This window comes from Rhyacophila brunnea, unplaced genomic scaffold, assembly GCF_057557595.1.
Source record: "Rhyacophila brunnea isolate RB1 unplaced genomic scaffold, BYU_Rbru_1.0 scaffold_45, whole genome shotgun sequence".
NCBI lineage: Eukaryota > Metazoa > Arthropoda > Insecta > Trichoptera > Rhyacophilidae > Rhyacophila > Rhyacophila brunnea.
Window position 1 is genome coordinate 1,539,831 of NW_028233120.1, and position 23,740 is coordinate 1,563,570.

Sequence of the window (23,740 nt, forward strand, 5' to 3'; positions counted from 1 at the left end):
TCGTCATCTTTATACAGTAATTTCACGAACATATCAGCAACAGTATCCACAAACCTTATTGGTTTCTTGTCAATAGTAGCAATAATGACAGAAAACTCCATTTTGAATTCATAAGGTTTAAACATAATATTATTGTTCATAATAATGCGAGCGAGTTTCCTAAACTCCTGGAAAAAAGCAAAGTAAGAGTCGCTCAGAGTATATGGAAGTAGTTTAGCGATAACGATCATTGCTTCTTTGTCTTTTTTTTTGATTGCACGCAGTAAGTTCATATAATGAGAGTGGGCAAATATGCCGAGCATGTAATCTTCGATGTATATTAGTATGGCGTATATAAGGGAATATATGTCGTGATATTTTGGGTCGATGTCGTTATGTTTTAGAACGAAAGAATTGTATATTTCGCGTGCTTCGGCTTTAGAATAGTATCTCCTGACGGGTTTTGCTTTTATTTGTTCGGTTTTGTTTTCTAGTTTTTTTATTATGTAACTCATAATCTTGAAAATCTTTTTTTCAACTGGTTTTTTTGGAACAGCACCTTTTGTGCTATTACAGCGAAAAACCATTCTAAAAATATTTGAAATTGTTTTGGATCCGTAGAATCTGCAGTAACTATATGCTTCTACGGTTTCACATGCGGCATCTCTTAGAAAGTATCGTGTTGCGGGTTTTAGTTCTCTGTATGTTACCGGTCGTTCAGGTACTAAACAAACAGTACTAAATGTTTTTGAGAATATCCGATGCATTGGTAGTTTTTTGGTTTTTTCACTATACATCAGTATTTTTGTATCAATCTCTTCTGTTTTTTCTGCTTGAGGTGCTATTTCTGGGGCTCTATTGATTTTGTTGGTGTCGATATAATCTTTGTGAAATATTTTGGTGACTTTTTTTTCTGTTACTGGTTTGCATTTATCTGTAATAATAACAGGAATGCTTCTTATTTCAGAGTTTTCAATAGTTTTTGTGTTTTCGGTTTGTTTTATGTCTTGTGAATTATTGACTATTTCTTTTTTGGTAAATACTTCTTCTGATCTTTCGAGGTTATTGCATGGTGTTTTTTTCTCGAGATCAGGATGAATTATTTCATTTTTGTCATCTTTTTTCTGATTTTTGATAATATTTTCTTCATCGATCATACAGTTTACTTCCAAACCAACACCTTTTTTTCTAGCATTGTCTTCTTTGATCAATCCATTCAGTTCAACTCCATGTTTATCGACATTACTCTTACAAGAAACATAATCGTTATCATCATGATGCTTTACAACAGCCTTATTTCCACTAGAATTCTCGAAATTATTCAAATTATTACATCCAACATCAAACCTAACAATATAAGATCTATCAACCACAAAATACCCGCACTCCATAAATCCCGCAATAACAGTACACCGATAAAGTCTATCAAGATCTTTAAATGAAAGATGCTTAAAAGTGTTACGCACCTCTTTTTCGAATGAAGCGAACTTACACTTTAAAGATTTTTGAAATTCTAGTGGGGTGAGCAAACATATATCATGCGCTCTTATATGAAATGGACATTCTAGAGGGTAAATACATTCTGTTGTGGAATTATCGAAGACGTATTCGTTGTATGTGAAGTTTTTCAGATCTTCTAGTGCTTTTACACAGAATTCGCATTTGTGTATGTGTGTGTTTTTAGGGTTCTTTTCTTTCATTATTGTTATTTTCATCTGGTATTTTTATATTTGTTTTTTTTTTGATTGAAACTGTGTTTTGGTTTTTTTTTATTTGTGTAATTTTGGCTCATCTTTTGTTTCATATGTAGTTTTATTTTTAAAACATGTGGTTTTAGGCTGTAAAAAAAGAAAATATATACTTATTTTTTTATTGGTATAGGTGAAATTGATTTTTTATTGGTTTATTCTAAAGTTTATCAGATGTGTCATATCGGTATTTTTATCTGAAAAAAGGTTTAAATAAAGACAAAAAATTTTAAAATCTGTATTTTAACCTAAGGGAAAAATAGTAATATCATATGATTTTTAAGATATTTATTTTAACGGCAGAAAAAAAATAGTAAAAAAAATTTTATTATAAAAATGTGTATTTTATAGCCAGAGAAAAACAGTGAAATCATATAAGAATTCAAATTATGTTTGTCAAAAGTAGAAAAAATGTGAAATCATATGATTATAAAAATGTGTATTTTATAGCCAGAGAAAAACAGTGAAATCATATAAGAATTCAAATTATGTTTGTCAAAAGTAGAAAAAATGTGAAATCATATGATTATAAAAATGTGTATTTTATAGCCAGAGAAAAACAGTGAAATCATATAAGAATTCAAATTATGTTTTTCAAAGGTAGAGAAAAATGTGAAATCATATGATTATAAAAATATGTATTTTAACGGCAGAGAAAATAGTAAAATCATATGATTATAAAAATGTGTATTTTATAGCCAGAGAAAAACAGTGAAATCATATAAGAATTCAAATTATGTTTGTCAAAAGTAGAAAAAATGTGAAATCATATGATTATAAAAATGTGTATTTTATAGCCAGAGAAAAACAGTGAAATCATATAAGAATTCAAATTATGTTTTTCAAAGGTAGAGAAAAATGTGAAATCATATGATTATAAAAATATGTATTTTAACGGCAGAGAAAATAGTAAAATCATATGATTATAAAAATGTGTATTTTATAGCCAGAGAAAAACAGTGAAATCATATAAGAATTCAAATTATGTTTTTCAAAGGTAGAGAAAAATGTGAAATCATATGATTATAAAAATATGTATTTTAACGGCAGAGAAAATAGTAAAATCATATGATTATAAAAATGTGTATTTTATAGCCAGAGAAAAACAGTGAAATCATATAAGAATTCAAATTATGTTTTTCAAAGGTAGAGAAAAATGTGAAATCATATGATTATAAAAATATGTATTTTAACGGCAGAGAAAATAGTAAAATCATATGATTATAAAAATGTGTATTTTATAGCCAGAGAAAAACAGTGAAATCATATAAGAATTCAAATTATGTTTTTCAAAGGTAGAGAAAAATGTGAAATCATATGATTATAAAAATATGTATTTTAACGGCAGAGAAAATAGTAAAATCATATGATTATAAAAATGTGTATTTTATAGCCAGAGAAAAACAGTGAAATCATATAAGAATTCAAATTATGTTTTTCAAAAGTAGCGATAAATGTGAAATCATATAAACATTCAAACTGTGTTTTTGTACGTAAAATGTTTTTTCTTAATTAATTAGTTATTTGAGTTAATTTAATCTGTATTTTTGTTTGTAAAATGTGATAAAGGGGTTGCTAATTTATCAATAAATGATTATAATAGTATGTAAATTTTACTTTTAAATTTTTTATTCTTTAAATCATCAAAAATTCCTTTTAACTTATTGTATCAGTCGCAAAACATGTTTTATTCTTTAAATCATCATAAATCACTATCTATTATTCCTGGTTGTGTCTTTTTCTATGCATATATTAGCATTGAATGTATATTCTAATATAAAAAGAGATTTCTTTACGATTATATGTTTCTATTTATAACAAATCTATAAAGTTTGTGCATTTAAGCTAAATTATTTTATGATAGAAAAATAAAATTCGGGAAATTTATATTTTAATATTTTTGCAATTTTTTCCATATAAAAACAAAAAAAATCATTTTGGTGTTTACTACTGTTTAAAAAATCTTTTAATTGCATATAATTTTTTTTATCGAAGTAATATTAATTTTAGTTCATAAAATGTATCTTATTAAAGTGTACTGATGTGATTCTCATAACATAATATTTTGTTTACATTTTTAGTGTAAATTATGATTTTTATAGCTGTAGTTTTATTAATTTTGTAATTAGTTTTTAAATAATTATAACGATCTGTGAATTGGATTTCAAAACTTAAAATTATCTTTAAATTCGATTTTTATAATTCGATAAAATTTTAATGGTTAATGCTCTAAGATTATAATTTGTATAAACTTGAAATTTATATTTAACTGTTAAATTTGTAGAGTAGAATACTTTTTCTAAATATATAGAAGGTATATTTTTTTTATTGTGAATATTTTAACACCTTTTATAAGAACTGAACATATAAACAATTTAAAATCTATTGATGTAAATATGTCAATTATTAAATATATTATATGAATATGTCAATCAAAATTATAGTTTGAGCTATTATTAAATTGGGTTAAAAAATATTTAAAGCAATAAAATATTATTGATTTGAATATGTCAATCATTTAATATTACTGATGTAAATATATAAAGTAATTAAATATTATTGATGTGAATATGTCAATCATTAAATATTACTGATGTAAATATGTCAATTAATAAATACTATAATGTGAATATGTCAATCAAAATTATAGTTTGGGCTATTATTAAAGGGGGTTAAAAAATATTTAAAGTGATAAATATTATTGATTTGAATATATAAAGTAATTAAATATTACTGATGTAAATATGTCAATCATTAAATATTATTATATGAATATGTCAATCAAAATTATAGTTCGAGCTATTATTAAATTGGGTTAAAAAAATAAATAAAGTAATAAAATATTATTGATGAGAATATGTCAATCAAAATTATAGTAGGACTATAAATTCTTTCGAGTAATTAAATACTATAATGTGAATATTTCAATCAAAATTATAGTTCGACCATAAATTCTTTCGAATAATTAAATATAAATAATGTGAATGGGGGTCTACGAAAATTATAGTTTCACCATAAATTCTTTAAGTAATTAAATATTTTTATATGGAAAAATAAAAAAAAACATTTTCACTGTTAAAGTTTATTGATTATACTTTCTTAGCTTTTTTAGCTGGGGGTGCACCGGTGGCAGCAGCTTTTGGCTTATCATCTTCGATTAATTTCATTCCAACCAAATCTGATTTGCTGTAGGTAGTATCGATGGCACCAACACCTACAACTCTTCCACCATCTCTTAAAGCGAATCTTGCAAGTCCGGGAACGTCTGAGACGGCTTCCATGACACAGTCTTTCTTTGGAATTATGACAGCGATCATAGTTTCACCTTTGATGACAATATCTGGATTTTCGATTTCTTCTTTAATTTCTCTTGATTTCTTAGACATAATCTTAGCGATCTGGACTGGGACGTGAACAACACCAAGATCAAGGACTGGGGTGTATCCAGTTCGGATACCTTTGGGGTGTTCAACGATAACAATCTTAGCTTTACCTCCCTTGTATAACTTGCATGGGTTATCTTTTAGACTTGACATCACATGACCAGCTTTAATCTTACTTACCTCACCTTTAACAACTTTCAAAACGAATCCGAAGTTATCACCAGCATAGACAGCATCACAAGCCTTGTTATGGATTTCGAGGGTCTTGATTTCACCTACAAAATCTGAAGGTTGGACAGTAACAGGCAGGCCAGGGGCTATCTTACCGTGAAGTACCCTTGCAGTAAGTACAGTTCCGACACCAGGGACCTTGATGACATGGTTGATACTTGCTCTAAGAGGCTTATGGATTGGTCTTTCTGGTGCTGTTTGATAATTAAGACCATCTTCAAGTGTGAATACTGGTTCTGCATTTGCATTCTCTTTCCATCCCTTGAACCATTCAAATCTTGCTCCCTTCTTTGTCATGTTGATTCCTTCAAGACCACTAATTGGTAATACCATGGGGTTCTTGTCGGTGTGAATCTTCTTAACAAGTCTTACCATTTCGTCGGCAATGTTCTCAAATCTTTCCTGTTGTTTGTCTGCTTCGGCAAATGTATCAACTTTGTTAACTGCAATAATAACTTTCTTAACTCCCAAAACTCCACTAATCATAATATGATCCTTCAATGTCCCACTGTTGTATGCACTCTCGAACTCTGATGTTGCTGAAGGAACAATAACAACTGCAACGTCGGCTTGTGCTGTTCCAGAGACCATATTCTTGATAAAGTCTTTGTGTCCAGGACAATCAATAACGTTAAGATTGAACTTCTCAGTCTCAAGCTTGACTAGTGTTGTTGTTATGGTAATACCTCGATCTCGCTCTGCTTCGTTCTTATCGGTGAAGAAGGCAAAGGAAAAAGACCCCTTTCCTTTTAACTCGGCTTCTTTCTTAAGCTTGTCAAGACTTCTTTGATCAAGTGTTCCAAAGTCATGGGCAAGTCTTCCGATAGTTGTCGACTTTCCAGAGTCAACATGTCCAATAAAGCAGATGCTCAACTTTTCTTTTTCCATTTCGTAGGGGGAGTTTTTAAATCCATATTTATACAAAAAATATGAAACTTTTCAAGAAAAAAAAGTTTGGATGGATTTTATTGGATAACTATAAAACATTTATGTGATATTATACGTGTCTCATAAATATTTCAATAATTGTTGGACTTCTCAAAAGTTTATTGAATCATAAAAATATTTTTTTACAATGAATCAGAAAGTAAACTATTTTATAAAATCTAACTTATACGTGTCTCATAAATGTTTCAATAATTGTTGGACTTTTCAAAAGTTTATTGAATCATAAAAATATTTTTTTTATAATGGATCAGAATAAAAACTATTTTATAAAATCTAACAATTATGAAATATTTATTAGACACGTATAATTTCACATAAATGTTTTATAGTTACCCAATAAAATTCATCCAAACTTTTTTTTCTTGAAATATTTATGAGACACGTATAATTTCACATAAATGTTTTATAGTTACCCAATAAAATCCATCCAAACTTTGATTTCTTGAAAAGTTTCAATAATTGTTGGACTTCTCAAAAGTTTTATACTTTTAATATTATCGAATCAAAAGTCTTTTCTCGTTGATTTTTTAAATGAAAGGATCAGAAAAAGTGACGTGTGTTCATAATTAAACATATTTTACAAACATACTATGATTGATTAACATTAATAGTATCATCATGACAGTATCTTCGTATTTTTCCAGATGCAAAATATCCGAGAAATTCTATTTTCTAAAGTAATTCTAAAAGGAATTTTATATTCCGAAAATAAAAATTATAATTGAAACGACTTTTATGTACACAGAGAAATTATGTATTCTGAAAATAATTATTATAATGGAAATGCCTTTTATTTACACAGAGAAATTTTATATTCTGAAAATAAAAATTATAATGGAAATGACTTTTATGTGCATAGGAGAAATTATATATTCTGAAAGGTGCTTTAAATTATGAAAAGACTTTGCATACACAGTGTACTTCTATGTACATAGAGAAATTATTTATTCTTGAAGGGTGCTTTATATCATGAAGATAATATGGTTAACAGAAATGACTTTATTTTTATGAAAAAAAAATCTTTATATTGACAAAAGAATATTATATTTATGAAAAAAAAACCCTTCATTCTGAAGAAATATAGTAATTACACTGTGTTCAAGATCATAAAATGTTTACTTTATAGTAAATAATAATGTAACGATCGATTTCTTGCAAATTGAATGAAATCGGGGCATAAAAATATATAATAATTATTTCTTGAATCGTGTTTTATAGCCATCGATTACGCAATAGTAAATATCTTTCTTATTTATAATAGATTTTAAATAGATAATTAAGTTATAGAAATTCATGATCTATTGAAATCAATACTTCAAATTATAAACATGTTGTGAACGGTAGATTAAAATACATCATCAGACCATAGGGGAAATTAAATCATCGTGAATAGATTTTCAAACAGGAATATTTATGCAATATATTTGGGTCGATGTATTTAAATATACGATTCGTATTTAAACAGAATAACAAAATTAATAAATTGATATAGATTTTTAATTCAGTGTTAAATTATATCTGTAGAATGGTCTTTTTCACAAATAAATAGAAATATAATCTAGATAAAATCAATAAATAACGGGATTTATTTGTAATCAGCGTGTATCTATTTAATCTCATTATTTTTACCCCTTTTATAACTCATCGAAACTTTGAATTTCTTATATACCATAAATTATAAGCTTTCGTAGAATCTCATTCTCTTCAAAAACCTACTATAAGCATCTTATACCTTCAATACGTGTTAATTCAGGTATGTTCAAAACATCTTTTTTTAGTAAAATACATCCGTTTACGTTACCATTCCTAACTCTTTAATATACGATTCATAGTATCTCTTGACTACGGCATTCATATTTCTGCAAATTAGCTAGTTTTCATCGACAGAAACTAAATCATTTTTATACTTTATCGCCTTCAAAATGATCAAATTACTACTACTGCTAATTCTAATTTCAATAACTATAATCGGATTTTACTTCTAAACAACGAGATTACAAATCTTATCTAGATAAAAAAAATCATCACACGTAAAAAAAATCAAAATAATTTAAAGGATACTTGTTGCTGGTATATGAAATAAAATACCATAAACAAAAAAAAATATTCAAAACAATGAAATTATAAAATTCTAACCATATAAAATTAGTTTTTTAGAAATTTCTAGATAAAATATTCATTATAGAGAAATATAAAGACAAATACTAATAATTTTTACAAAGAAATTTCATATGTGTTTGATGAGAAATATTATATTTATCGAGAATTAATACTTTTCATATTAGTATTTTGTGTATTATCGAGATTTCTGTTCTCTTTTACAAGAAATCCGCCACAAAACTTATAACTTAAATTATTTTTTTAACTAAACTCATTGAATATTTAATACTGTTAATAATTTATTATAATAGAGTTTCATAAAAATTAATTTGTGTTTTTGCAATGGATTCTGCATTTCTATAAGTATCACTAAATTATAAGCAAATATAAGTTATCTACAGAAAATGCGTGTTATCGTCAAAACTATAAAATAACTGAGCTTGAAATATTTTAATGATACTAAATTATCTTTATAACAAAATAATAGGGGTATGCTCTCTTTTCAATAGTTTAAAACGGTTGTATTATAGTTGACTTATTTTGTATGCGAAATTTGATACATTATATCTAAATCTCCGTTAAATTAACGAAAATGTTATCTAAATATCTGCTTTATTCTCAAAAATGTTATCTAAAATTATGATTGAATATTTTGTACACAAAATCTGGAACATACTATCTTGATCTCTGTTTTATTCTTAAAAATGTTATCATAATATCTGCTTTATTCTAAACGATGTTATCTAAAATTATGATTGACTTATTTTGTAACGAAAACATGATCATATTATATAAATCACTGTATAATTCTTGAAAATGTTATATAAATCTCTCTTATCTTCTGAATGATATTCGCAAAGAGGTATGGATACCAATGTTTTTACAAGAAAGTCACAAAAATGCTATTATAATATATTTTTTCTATTTAAGAAAATTCGCAAAGGTGCATACATATTAATATTTTTCAAAGAAAATCATGTATTTTTTATTTAATTATTTTTAATTTATGGGTTAAGTTTCTTTTTATCAATTATATCGTAGTCAGTCCATTGGGAAAATTGCTAATCTCCTTTTAAATCTTTTGTCACCTCCCCCTGATCTATCTTCATCAACTGCTTCTCTTATCTCAAATGAGACGTGTTAAAGTGTCTTAGTAGAATATTACATATATTCAAATTATATAAAAATACGACATTATTTTTTAATGAATTTTATAAAACATATAACCAATTTTTGAAGAAGAAAGCATATTCAAACATAAATTTCTGTTTAGTTAAGGTATTTTTTAATAAAGAAATTCTGTAATTTATAAAAACAATCTTGAAACGATGCGTAGATACTAAATAATTTTTATCTTGGTGTTGGTAAACTTATATACACTTACTTTTTATAAAAAAAAAATTGAAATCTTGTCAACGCGACATATTGTTTATAGTCAGATTATTAATTATACCTCGAAAAAACGTATTGTTATGTGGCTTTGTAAAACCATACTATTTTAATAATAAATATTTTGAAAATATCTAAAGTTCTTTAGATGACTTTTTCTGTAAAAAAACGTATTTTTTTTGTGGCTTTGTAAAACCATACTATTTTAATAATAAATATTTTGAAAATATCTGAAGTTCTTTAGATGACTTTTTCTGTATAAAAAAACGTATTTTTTTGTGGCTTTGTAAAACCATACTATTTTAATAATAAATATTTTGAAAATATCTGAAGTTCTTTAGATGACTTTTTCTGTATAAAAAAACGTATTTTTTTGTGGCTTTGTAAAACCATACTATTTTAATAATAAATATTTCGAAAATATCTGAAGTTCTTTAGATGACTTTTTCTGTATAAAAAAACGTATTTTTTTGTGGCTTTGTAAAACCATACTATTTTAATAATAAATATTTCGAAAATATCTGAAGTTCTTTAGATGACTTTTTCTGTATAAAAAAACGTATTTTTTTGTGGCTTTGTAAAACCATACTATTTTAATAATAAATATTTCGAAAATATCTGAAGTTCTTTAGATGACTTTTTCTGTATAAAAAAACGTATTGTTATGTGGCTTTGTAAAACCATACTATTTTAATAATAAATATTTTGAAAATATCTGAAGTTCTTTGATGACTTTTTCTGTATAAAAAAACGTATTGTTATGTGGCTTTGTAAAACCATACTATTCTAATAATAAATATTTCGAAAATATCTGAAGCTCTTTAGTTAACTTTTTCTGTATAAAAAAACGTATTGTTATGTGGCTTTGTAAAACCATACTATTCTAATAATAAATATTTCGAAAATATCTGAAGTTCTTTAGTTGACTTTTTCTGTATAAAAAAACGTATTGTTATGTGGCTTTGTAAAACCATACTATTTTATTAATAAATATTTCGAAAATATCTGAAGTTCTTTAGATGACTTTTTCTGTATAAAAAAACGTATTGTTATGTGGCTTTGTAAAACCATACTATTTTATTAATAAATATTTCGAAAATATCTGAAGCTCTTTAGATGACTTTTTCTGTATAAAACTACTGAAAAAAAAATTAAACGAATATTTAATCTATTTCTTGAATGTTTTTAGGTAATTGATTATCTTGTGATTAAAACAACCGACTTCGACAACATCATTAACTGAATCTAAGCCGATTCCAAGTATAAAGTTTTTAAATTGGAACATTGCTGTCCAGATTGAATTTTTTTTGAATGAAATTTATAGCTTAAATTGATTTTAGAGAATACAGCCAATAATATAGATATGATGTGTCCATGGCTAATCGATCACGAAGTGCTAAAAGAGAAGATAAGAAATGTAACTATCAAAATTAAACCATAAATAAAAAGTAAGATTTCTTTAACTGTTTAGATATAAAAAAGCCAATAAACAGTAGAATACGCACAAAAAATAGAGACAATAATATGCATGCATTGATTTGTTATCAAATAAGAATAAAATATAAAAATATGTGAATAAGATTGTTAGAATTATAGCATATTTAAGTTAAAAAATTAGAATAATAAGTTTTTAAAGACGAATATGTATAGAAAAAGAACTGGTTCTTAAAAACAAAACAAAAAAAATAAGTTCAATGAATAAATTTATGTTTTGCTGAAACTTTTTTTAGTCGTCAAAGAGCAAATTATAAAATGAACAACTAAAATTTTGTCTATCTATGATGCAGTGTATATCTCGATTATACAAATAAAATGAAACTTATAATTAATTTAATTCTATAATGAAAGAAACTAAAGCCATCATGTAATTCAAGGACAAAACCCATTATAGCTGAAATTATTTATACGATCTGCATATCGTATGGTATGAATTTCACATATTTAAAATTTCTGTGTTCAATAATATAAGAAATAATAATAAAATTTTATCTTTTTTGTCCTATTTAACATTACTGAAAATAGATAAATTTGCTAGGAATTTTTACGCTTAAAATGCAGCAAAAATATGATGAAAAGAAATTTTTTAATCATTAAAATTCGTTATATATTGCGAATTATGTTTTTCGATACAAGAAATGTGGCTGGTTTGAAAATATGTACTTGAAAAATCCGAAATGTTGAATTACATTACAAATATAATTTCTATTTTATCATAGCACACGTTGGATATTAAAAAAAAGCATTCAAATCAAATTTACTCAAAAATAAACACAATTTTATCATATAAACATCAATGAAACATATCACAAACTCTTTTATTTCATGTGCCTCTCGTCTTGATAAATAAAAAAAATTTTATCATATAAACATCAATGAAACTTATCAAAGACTTTTTTTATTTCATGTGCCTCTCGTCTTGATAAATAAAAAAAATTCTTATGTCTTTTTTTACAAAAAAAAACGCTATCATATGGCAAATTAATCTAATAATACACACTTTTCGGAATTTAATATTTGAAAATATTCTCCATGAAATCTTAAGATCACGTTTAAAAGTCAACTTTGTTCATTTAATTTGTTATATAGTTTTAAATTTGTAATTCAATATTATTGCGAAACCAAATAATGGTTTTATATTTGTTCGAATTAAACAAAATAATCAAATTGTCGTTTTAGTACAGATATTATATGTTGTTTCACCTATACATTTTTCATTCTTATAGTGTCAACAAAAAACTTATTAATACAATATTTCATGCATTATTATACCTGCATTAATAAATTCGGGCCATGGTATGTTATTGAAATTTGAGATTTAATTTATGTACACAATCTCCGTATAGAGTTATTTAGATTTTAAGTTAGCAATTAATTTGTGAAGTGTAAAATTTCAAATGAAAAATAAAAAAATTTCTTGCTGGTTATAGGAAATATATTTGCACGCTATAAATATTTCGCAAAGATTTAAACCATTTTTTCTTGAAGATATACTATTTCACCAGATGACAGCCAGAAAAAAATTAAAGATTTAGTTAGTGCATACATTGATACGATTAAGCATTGAAAAACAAATCACAAGTGTTATTTTATGTTTAAGTTGATGTCTATATATTTTCTATGATAATATTATTCTAAAACGCAGGATTCGTTGTTTATATAAATAAATTAGCTTATGTAGCTTTTTTTCTTTTGTCTTAATATGTTTTTAGGCATAACTTGTAGAGTATTCTTTCAATAACATATTTAAAAAAAGGTTTATTTATGGAATAATCTCTTCCGATGTATTTTAGAGATAAATTAGATATAAAATTAGATTTTACCTACATTTTACCATTACTTATATTAATAGATAATTATTTTTAACTTGTACAAAAAACGACATTATCAGTGTTTCTCGATTAGTTCACTGCTTATAAACTTGCATTTAAAAGTGAAAAACCGAAAATAAACGTATAGTTGTGGTTTTAAGCTCTGCTATTATTTTTAATTGTTTATTTTTAATTTCAACTCTAAGTATTCCACAATAAAGGTTGAAGACCTCGCGGTAAACATTTCCATTTCCATCTTTTTACCCATACCAACCAAGAAACTAACATCATCCTGCAATTCCTTATCGTTTTTAAAGAGTCTCAAAGTCTCAATCATCTTTAAATCTCTTTTTGTAAGCGGCAATAATTCATTTTCATCAATTTTATAAGTAAAAACATCTGAACATCCTATACCAATACGAGACATTCCCGCCACACACTCTTTATTCTTTTTCGAACCATATTTATAAACTAAATAAATATGCATTCCGAATGGATCATAATCAAAAAGACCGTATATTTTTACAATATTTTCAATTCTTTTTAGAAAATTAACTGTATTTCTACAGGGATAGCCTTTACCACAAACTAATAGAATATCGCGTAGAATTGCACTAGATTCCGTTTGACGACAAAGTAAAGAAAAAAGACTATCTTTCTCTACAACTAAAACCATACGCGCGCTTGTGTATACGAATTTTACATCTACCATATCGGGAATAAGATAGCAATTGTCAAGAAGAGTGTTGCCTATTGAAAAAGTAACACGACCATGAATCAATCCTTTGAGTGAAGAAGAAATTAGAAGATCGTTTCGTGTTACATTAAATAGCGAAGATGTGCGATAAGCAAGATCTTCAACACATTTTTGAGATCCAAATACACGAACTGACTCGTAATATATTTCACGTATGTTCTTTTTTGTCTTTGAATCTTGCATTCCTTTAAGTATCTCGTAAAAACGAAGTATTTTTGGAAGATTTGGCTTTTTAAGGTCCTTGAGAAGAATTCTTGTTTCTTTCTTTATCAAACTTACAACATCACGCATTTTATGCAAATGTTTAATACACAATTATGGTATTTTTCGCTCCATAAAATCTTATATAAAAGATATTATTTAGATATAAAGAAAGATGGTATACTTTTAAACATCATAGCATGTTATAAGTATCTGAATAAATCATTTACATCGCGACTAGAATTACTTACAACATAAAATAATTTTCTTACAAATACGTTTTTCAATAATTAATGGATATATCCTTGATAAATATAGAAAATACAATGTAAGAGACATATAGTTTGTATAAAACTAATTTTAAACATGCTATTTTCTATGCTTTATTGTAAATAAAAAAAATTCTTGAATTTTCACCATATTTTTTTAGATCTTTTATCAAAATTAAAATAATGAAATCAAATGGATTTGGATTTAAGCGTAAATATTTATTACATATCATTATTTTTGCATTATATTCTAATTATATGGTGAATATTGCTTATAAATCCTATTTTTTTTCAAAAAAATTATTAATATATTATACTATGCTTTTAGTTAACATTACTTCATGTGTGTTTTTGATATATTGATCAGTCTAAATTCCATGTATATTAATTTACAATCATAATTATATCCACTTTTACTGTATAGAGACTATATCTGGCGTTTTTTATGTGCCAAAGAAAATAATAATATTAAATAAATTAAACTTCCACAAAGGATACAAAAATTTTAGAAATATTATCAGGTACATATCAAAAAATAGACGGGCAAAACAAATTAAAAGAAAGTAAATGCTGAAATCATAAAACATATAATCTGTGAACCTAGCATTCTAATTTTATTTTCTACAAAATCTTGGATTAAAGAAAAATAATCTTAAGTAAAAATTATATCATAATATCACTTAGAGATATCTTTATATAAATTCTTGCTCTCCTGATTAGCCCTTTATAACTTTTCAAAGCCTATAATTATAGCCCTTAATATATAAAAAATCAATTGGTTTTTTAAATAATGCACAGCGCACAAAAAATTCTGATAGTTACTCCCATGCTTAGCAATTTTTTAAAATAGTTCCAAAAGGAAATTTTGCCTGTGTATAGAAAATTTAATTATTTCCAAATAAAAAATGTTCCTACTTTTTAATTATAATCTTTATAGGATAAACTGAAAATAAAAAAAGACTAAAGGTATATTTTTTAAATAATAGAAAATATACACTGTACATCAAATATTAAATTCTTTTTAAAATTAAATACAGTTATATATCTCTTAAAAATACATTTTAGAGCCTTTTAATATCACTAAATAAAGTTAAACACAAAATCAGCTCCTATTTAAATTCACACCTAATATATGGATTTTTAAGCTAAAGAGAATTCTTATATTGTGATTTTTTTGTCGAAATAAACAATTTATATTAATTTGACGACAAAATAATTAATGATCTTATAATTAAATGGTAAAAGTACGGATAAAAAACGATTTAATGCAATTCAGATGCTTCAAAAACTTAAGATTTGAATAACGAAGAGATTCTATGTCGGTATTATATGTTTTTAAATCAATTATAAAGTATACAACTTTTGGTTTTATTTATCTATTGTAACATTATTTTGGCCAGAAAAAAACACGCGGTGATAAATAATTGTCGTTAAAAAAAAACCACATGCTCATGAACACAATTAGTAGTATTATTAAAATGGTAAGTATAAGGATGGATATATTTATATTTTTTTATAAACTAGTGTTTCTATGTTATTGATATAGACCTGTTCTATATTTGGGTGTATCAGAATAATAAAAGTGCACTTTCAATATAATTCATCTGTCGAGGAAAACCAAAACTATAGGCACAATCAGTACTTTTAATAGAGTTAGTTTATATTATGCTTGGTAATCATCACACACTTATCATATTATATAAATTTGATATCTAGATGCACCTTGAAGGCTGTGAAAATATTTAACCCTTAATATTCGAACTTTTCATTGGTATTGCTACCATTTTTATGCTTATATTCCTATAACAGTATTAGTAAACACAATAATCGCAGATACGATAATATTGAATTTACAACGATTTATTTTATATTAAAAATCATCTATATTTTGAAATTTTTTGGGATAAAGAAGTATCTTTCATAAATTATTTATGTTCTCAATTATTGCAGTCATGGATCAATCTGAATTTACTTTTTCAGCACAGCTAGATGAAAAATAAATGATTATCTAAAAAAAATATTTTATATGTACAAATACTAAATGTTTATCTAAAAAAAATATTTTATATGCACAAATATTAAATGTTTTGTCTTTATATTTCTTCAATATATTTTTGAAAACAAAAAAAATTTACAATGAATGTAAAACCCCTGATTTAACATTTAATTATAAGAAAATATTCATGTTAACGCTATAATAATATCTTGTTAATAGATTATTCGTATTCAATATGGTGTTTTGACGCTTTTTTAATTATCTCGATTCGTATACCGATATTTTGCCAGATCACGAGAAAATTATTGTAATATCACATGTTTAACATGTATATTCTATTTACAATCCTTATGATCACAAGTATACACGACTGTTTAAATTTATAAGGCTGAATATATTTACTTAAATCACGAATAATAGCACTTAAGATTTTATTTCTATAATAAATCATAAATACGTATTTTGGTATGTATTTTTCGAATTATTATAATTAAAGGATAAAAGGTATGTTAATTTTCTAAACTTTTACGTTTTCCACACTTCAATTTTAATAAACATATTAAATCCAAACAATATAGAAAGCAAAGGTATTTTTTCGTAAAACTAAAAAAATCAGGTTAAATTTTTTGTTGATGAGGGCCGATTATTTTAGACGAAATATTTCTTATGTATTTGCGAGTTTTTTGGATTTTATTTTATTTTCAAACATCGCATAATGTTGTAAATTGCTGAAATTTCGCAAAAAATATATTAAAAAAATGTTTTTTTTTAAAAAAATCATATAATCTATCAATTAATTAAAATTTAACATGTCAAATCATTGGACTTAATGAATCTGATCAAAAAAATAATTTCAATGATTAGATATATATCATCTTTTTCATCACTAAATTTAATTTACCTAAATCTATTATCAAATCTAAAACATAAGATAAAATACAATTTTATTTTATTGAATTCCTCTTGCAATTATTTTATCTACCACTTTTTTTATATTATTAAGTTGGTATATACAATATTATATCATAAAAGGTCAAGAAAATCTAATATGTGTTTTTTTTTTCCTTAGTTTGAATAGAGGTAACCAATTACATTCTAAAACTCGAAAAAGCCCGGTTATTTGTTCAATTTAAAATTGTTTAAGAATATTTGGAAAATTTATAACCTGATAATCTTTTTATTGATTAAAATTAATTAGACGAATCGGCGGAAAAGATAGAACCAGGGCATGGATTTTAATATGTTTTCTATTTAAGTCCCTAAAAAACAGCTTATATTCTCGGGTTATATGCATTCAAAACTTTACTTTCGATATTTATTATTTGGCCATTCATAAACCTTATAGATTTTTAGTGTGCACAATTCTCTAGTGTACCGCAACCAATAGATTGATTTTTTTATCGACAAAAAATTTAGAAATAAGCTGATATGATATTTTAATACATAATGCTATGAATCACAAAATAAAAACATTATACAAATTCATCTAATTATTATAATAAATTAATAGATAATTTATAATATAAATCCAAAACATGGTTTCACATTAGATCCGTTTAAGGGATACAATAATGTAATTTGATCGATTTTACCACAATGCTGTTTCGATACATATTCATACTAGGGTATATATACACAAAGGAAAATGCAGTAATATTGATACTTTGCCGAAATGAGGACGCTAACGGAATTTCATCATCCTTAAAAGAGTTTGAAGAAACATTCAATAAAAAATATGGATATCCATATGTTTTTCTCAATGATGTACAGTGGACCGAAGAGTTTAAGACAAAGGTAAAGTCTGTAATTTCAACTTCAGCAGAATTTGGTATTTTAACACGGGAACAATGGGGACCTCCACCATGGATCGATATGAATAGAGCCCAGAAAGAGATGAAAAAAATAGAAGAAATGAACATAATATATGGAGGTTCCTTAAGCTATAGAAACATGTGTCGGTTTTTCAGCGGGTTTTTTTACAAGCATGATCTTGTCAAAAAATATGACTATTATTGGCGAATCGAGCCAGATGTAAACTTTTTTTGCAAAATGAATTATGATCCATTTACATTTTTGCGGGAGAATAATAAAAAATATGGCTTTGTGATATCAGTCAAAGAGTTTATGGAAACGATACCTTCTTTGTGGAATACCACATTAGAATTTTTGGAAAAGAATAAGGCCACCTTTAAAAACTATGAAATACTAAGCTTTATTTTAGATGACAAGAGGATATACAACGGATGCCATTTTTGGTCAAATTTTGAGATAGCTAGTTTTCAATTTTTTAGAAGTGAGTTTTATGAAAAATATTTTGAGTTTCTTGACAAAAAGGGGGGATTCTATTATGAAAGATGGGGTGACGCCCCTATACACTCCATAGCAGCTAGCCTATTTCTTGGAAAAGAAGGTGTACATTTTTTTGAAGATATTGGGTATAGACACAACATATTTCAACACTGTCCAACCTCGCCTTCGAGACGGGTGGATTGCAAATGTGATCCAAAGGATAACGTAGATGGTCATTTTATGAGTTGTTTAAAAGACTATATAAAGGAAGTACTTTAAAACTTATAATGACTAAAATATAATGACATAAGATATCATAACAATTTTGAAAATAAATATATAAATAGGGCATTATATCATCGAAAGTTTTTTCATTATAAAAATAAAAAGTATTTTTTTATAATATTAAAATTTATAAATAGTTTTCATTTTTTGGAATTGCCGTATGATATAAATTATTAATGTTAATCTTTTTTGCTTAAAAGGAAAAAAAACATTACCTTAATGAATTTCAATTTATAAAAGATTTTTCGTTTTTTTTAGATTATCTCTGAAATAAATTATTAATGTGATGTTTTTTATCTTCTGTCATTATTTTAAATATATCTATTTCTTGAAAATATTAAGTGCAGGGAATTTGGAATTCGAAAACGGACTTTATCGTTCTTAAACCCTCCATGACCTGTTTATATTTTACATAGGATTTACATTAAATGTAAATATGTGCAGAATTTACTTTTCATGGTCATATAATTGCCATGAAATGCTAGATATTATGTATTTCTCTCAATTTTTTTAGCCTATTTTACATAATTTCGTACACCATGGCCTAGATAACTTCATTTGATTATAACAAAATTTAAAACGGTTTACTTAGCGCTCTCATAATAAAAAAACAAAAAATATAATCTTTCTTTGAATAGATATGGTTTTGGATAGGAAAAAACAACTTATAAACACTGATATTTAAAAATTAGCCGTCTAAATGCTTATAAAATGTTAGGATAAACAAAGAAACGTAATACCATTAGCTTATAATAACTAAAGAATATGTATAAGACTCCATATATTAGCATATATTTTATTGATGCTATATTTGGAGATCTAGAGAAATAATAAAGATGAAAATAATAAAAAATGCATTTTTATTGTGATATCCTAATTGAATTCAGTTAAAAAATGATCTTGTTTTCTTTATATTTCAAGTATGTCATTGTATTTTTTATATGTGTTAAGTTGATATTTAAGATGATAAGACAATTGCTTTCATTCGCCACACCATGATATTAAAAAAAATGGTCGTTTTGGTAAAATAAAATATTTTTCTTATAAGTTTTATTTCGTTGTTAATATTTTTAAAGTGTTCAGGCCATAAAACCTACTCGTTTAATTAATTCCAATATAAATTGCCTTAGAAGTATATTCTGTTTCATTAAGAGCTATTGGTTATTTTTACGCCAATTAACTTTATATTTCATTAATTAAGCAAGGGTTTTTGCATAAATAGTATAGCATAGAAATTTAATATCTAAAAACCCAAATTAATCTTTTTTTCACGTATTTATTAATTTAATACCCTACAATAAATTTTCATGATAATACCTGAAACATAATATCATAGAATTCACTAAATAATACATTAATAATCATAAAAGGTATTTTTTTCTTTTAAATTTTTGTAAAATTTATGCAAATGTTCTTTAAATTATGCTCTATACATTAAAAATGAGATGATAAAATTTATATTATTTTCAGTCAATATCATTTGAAGCATGGCCAATTTTTTAGTGCGATGATAGCATCAATTGAATCAGAAGTCAAAATTTCGGAAATATTTATTTTTTAACCATAAAATTATTTTATTCATGTATAGAAGTGTATCAGTTTTAACGTATGTTGTATGCCGTAAAATTATTAAAATGTATAGTTTTTCAAAGCAAATTTTAGATTTTGATGCGAGTATATGAAAATCATGATACAAAGCATTTCATACAAAATATATTGAAAATTTTTTATTACAAGATTTTATAAATCATGGATATAATTTTTTTTTACTGGTATTTTATTAGATTTAACTATAAAATCAAGATAATTAAGAATGAAATACTTGTATATAATTTATAATATTTTTTTAGAATTCAAACTACCTTATATCAGCTATTAAATTTTGTTCTAAAATAAGCTTTTTTATTTTTATGTCTCTAACGCGGCAAATATATTTAAATTTCATATATCTAAATAATGCGAATAAATTTTCTATCCCGCTACGAGCTCTTTTTATATTCTTTACATTTTATTTTTTCCGATAATGTATTAGTAGCTGTACATTTTAAGCTCTCACTATAGATTACATGTGCACTTTTAGTGTTTATACAATAATATATTGATTAGTGTAGACGCGCAGGAAAACATGAATATAGACTAGATGTGGCTTTTATTATAATATGATATGATGAAGATATATTACTTTTATATTCATATAAAACATCTGAATTATAGCCAAACTGTTCTTAAAATACAAAATACAGCTATAAAAATATTATTTAGTGCTTGCAAAAAAATTGATTCTCCCTGGCTTTGACTGATATTTCAAATCATACGCGGGAAGTCATATGAATATAAGAGCCTTAAAACGAAGATACAAAATATGATGTAGGTGGGTAATCAGATATATCAATTTAAAATACGTTAGTTTATTTTTATTTAAAACTTTCGATAATCAATTCAAAAACGAGGCAAATCTTCTTATGATCATCAAGAGCTATTTTCTTGAAATTTTTTTCTCCAAGTAAAACAGGTACAAAAATAATAGATAAGCTTTTGCTATTCATTTTGTTGATAGCCCCCATCTTAGAGATATATCCAAGAACTTTGAGAATATAAATAAGGAAAAAGCCGTTTTCATCCCCTAATATATTTACCATGCAAGATACAAACAATCCAGTGCGTTGTTGAATTTTATCATTTGAAATATTAACGACCATATGTCGGGCACCATCATTTAAACATCCATTTAAGTCCTTAAAAATATATTCTTTGATGCCGTTGATAAGTTCATATGGAGAATTTTGTTCAAAATCAAAAATTTCGTTTCTGTTCAAATATTCTCTAATTTTCTTAGTTTCTGTGAATTTACCTGCACATCTAGAAATTCCTTCGCACAGGAATGCACGCGAATTGTACATATAATGGACCAATTTGCATAATATCGATTTTTTAGGCAGTAAGTTGGATTTATAATTCCAAAAATTAAACAATGTTAGTTTTCTATGAGAAGGTTCATAATTAAAATAAATTTTAAGATATTTTATGCAGTTTTTCTTGCTCATTCGTGTGTTATAAATGCCACTTGTACTTTCTTCAGACTGTGATTTTTTACATAATGGATTTCGATTCAGTGGAGCGTCACCCCCCTCATTTGCCGCATATTTTAAACAATTTTCAACAATAGCCATTTTTTATGGATAATTTGTTTGATATTTATATTTAAATATACTCCTTTCATCAGATAAAAACAATTTCGGTTTGGTCTTATCATGAAATTACTTTTATATCTATAGATTATAAGATAAAATGGGGCATTTTTTTCAATAAACATTTGCATATATTATAAATACTGTATTAATGTAAAATATACCATGAATAACTTATATTTTTATTTCTGTATATGGCTGATATCATATACTTGTAAAATAATTTACCATAAGCAAATTTTTATGTTTAAATAGTTCAGAGTGAAAAAAATAGTCGAAAACCAATTAGACCATGAATAGATTTTAATATATAATTACGTATTCGAATGTAATAATATGGTTAAAAATCGCATCCACACTAAAAACGTTTTTATATTTTAATATTTATAATTTTGTAATGGACTGAAATAATATGGTTGCAAAATAGACCCACAGTGAACACATTTTTGGTTATTTATATTTATAATTAAGTATTCTAGTGAAATAATATAGTACAAAAAAGCGCTCATCATATCTTTATAAATAATATAGCTCAAAAAGGAGATTTTGTGATGATCATCAAAAGTATTGAAAAACAAAATAGCGTACAATAAAAAAAATATGCAACTACATATCTTATAAATTTCGCTTAACAACAGAACAAATTTTTATATAAATATTTAAAAATGCACTGTCTTTCATGTTTTATCATATTTTTATTTTATATTTATCGGGCAGTTTATACATATTTCAACACTATTTCCTTAAAAAAATAAGCTGTTTAAATATACAATATTTGTTATTATTAAGAATGTACAATTATTGTATGAATTTACTAAATTTGTAAGTATCTTATGACATAAGAATTTTTTTCGCACAAACACAGGGAATATTTTACGTATAGAACACATATAAATTTTCATTAGTGTAATTATTTATGTTTAGATAAAAAAACACGTTGAAATTTTTTGTTTTATTAAAAATGCATGGATTTATTATCCAACTATTTTATTTGTTTAATATAAAGGGGTGAATAACATATATATATATATTGTAAATAATAAAATGAATAAATAATGATATAACTGGTAAATAATAACCGATTACTAACAATTAACCAGAATACACAAAATATAAAAGGGTTATGGGGTTATAAAATGACATTAAGATTATTTTACGACTTTGAAATGCCAACTGGATAGAAAGCGTACACATTAACAATATTATTGAGATCGGCACTTGAATAGTAAATCTTTGAAGTAAGATTATTCCTAGATTAAGATTGTAAATATTAGAAGATTGAAAGAAGTATTGATCAAATCGGCAGAGCTAAGAAATTAAAGTTTGGCTTGAACAAATTTAAGTTGTAAAAAACCAAATTAACACCAAAAAAATTGACTAAAGAAATAGTTTTGTGTAAATATCAAAGGTTTAAACAATAAATACCATATAAAATATACAAAAATTTAAGTAAATGAATGAAAAACAGTTATAGTGCCTTAAAAAACAATGCCATACCATTAATTTTCCAAAAAATAGGCGAGTCGATTCTAAAAAAGACAGTAAAAACTAATTTTGATGCATGAATTTAAAAATTTATGAAGCATAAATATATAAAAGATATGAGTATTTACCATATAATCTTAGCTGCGAAATAATATGTTAGCATAAGAATCAAGAAATGATCATG

The 23,740-nt window shown here is 25.3% G+C and overlaps 1 pseudogene; it reads right to left on the minus strand.

Moving 5' to 3' along the window:
- Positions 1 to 4,816: 4,816 nt before the first annotated feature.
- LOC147066620 (uncharacterized) lies at positions 4,817 to 5,932 on the minus strand (annotated as a pseudogene).
- Between the last annotated feature and the right edge of the window lie 17,808 nt (positions 5,933 to 23,740).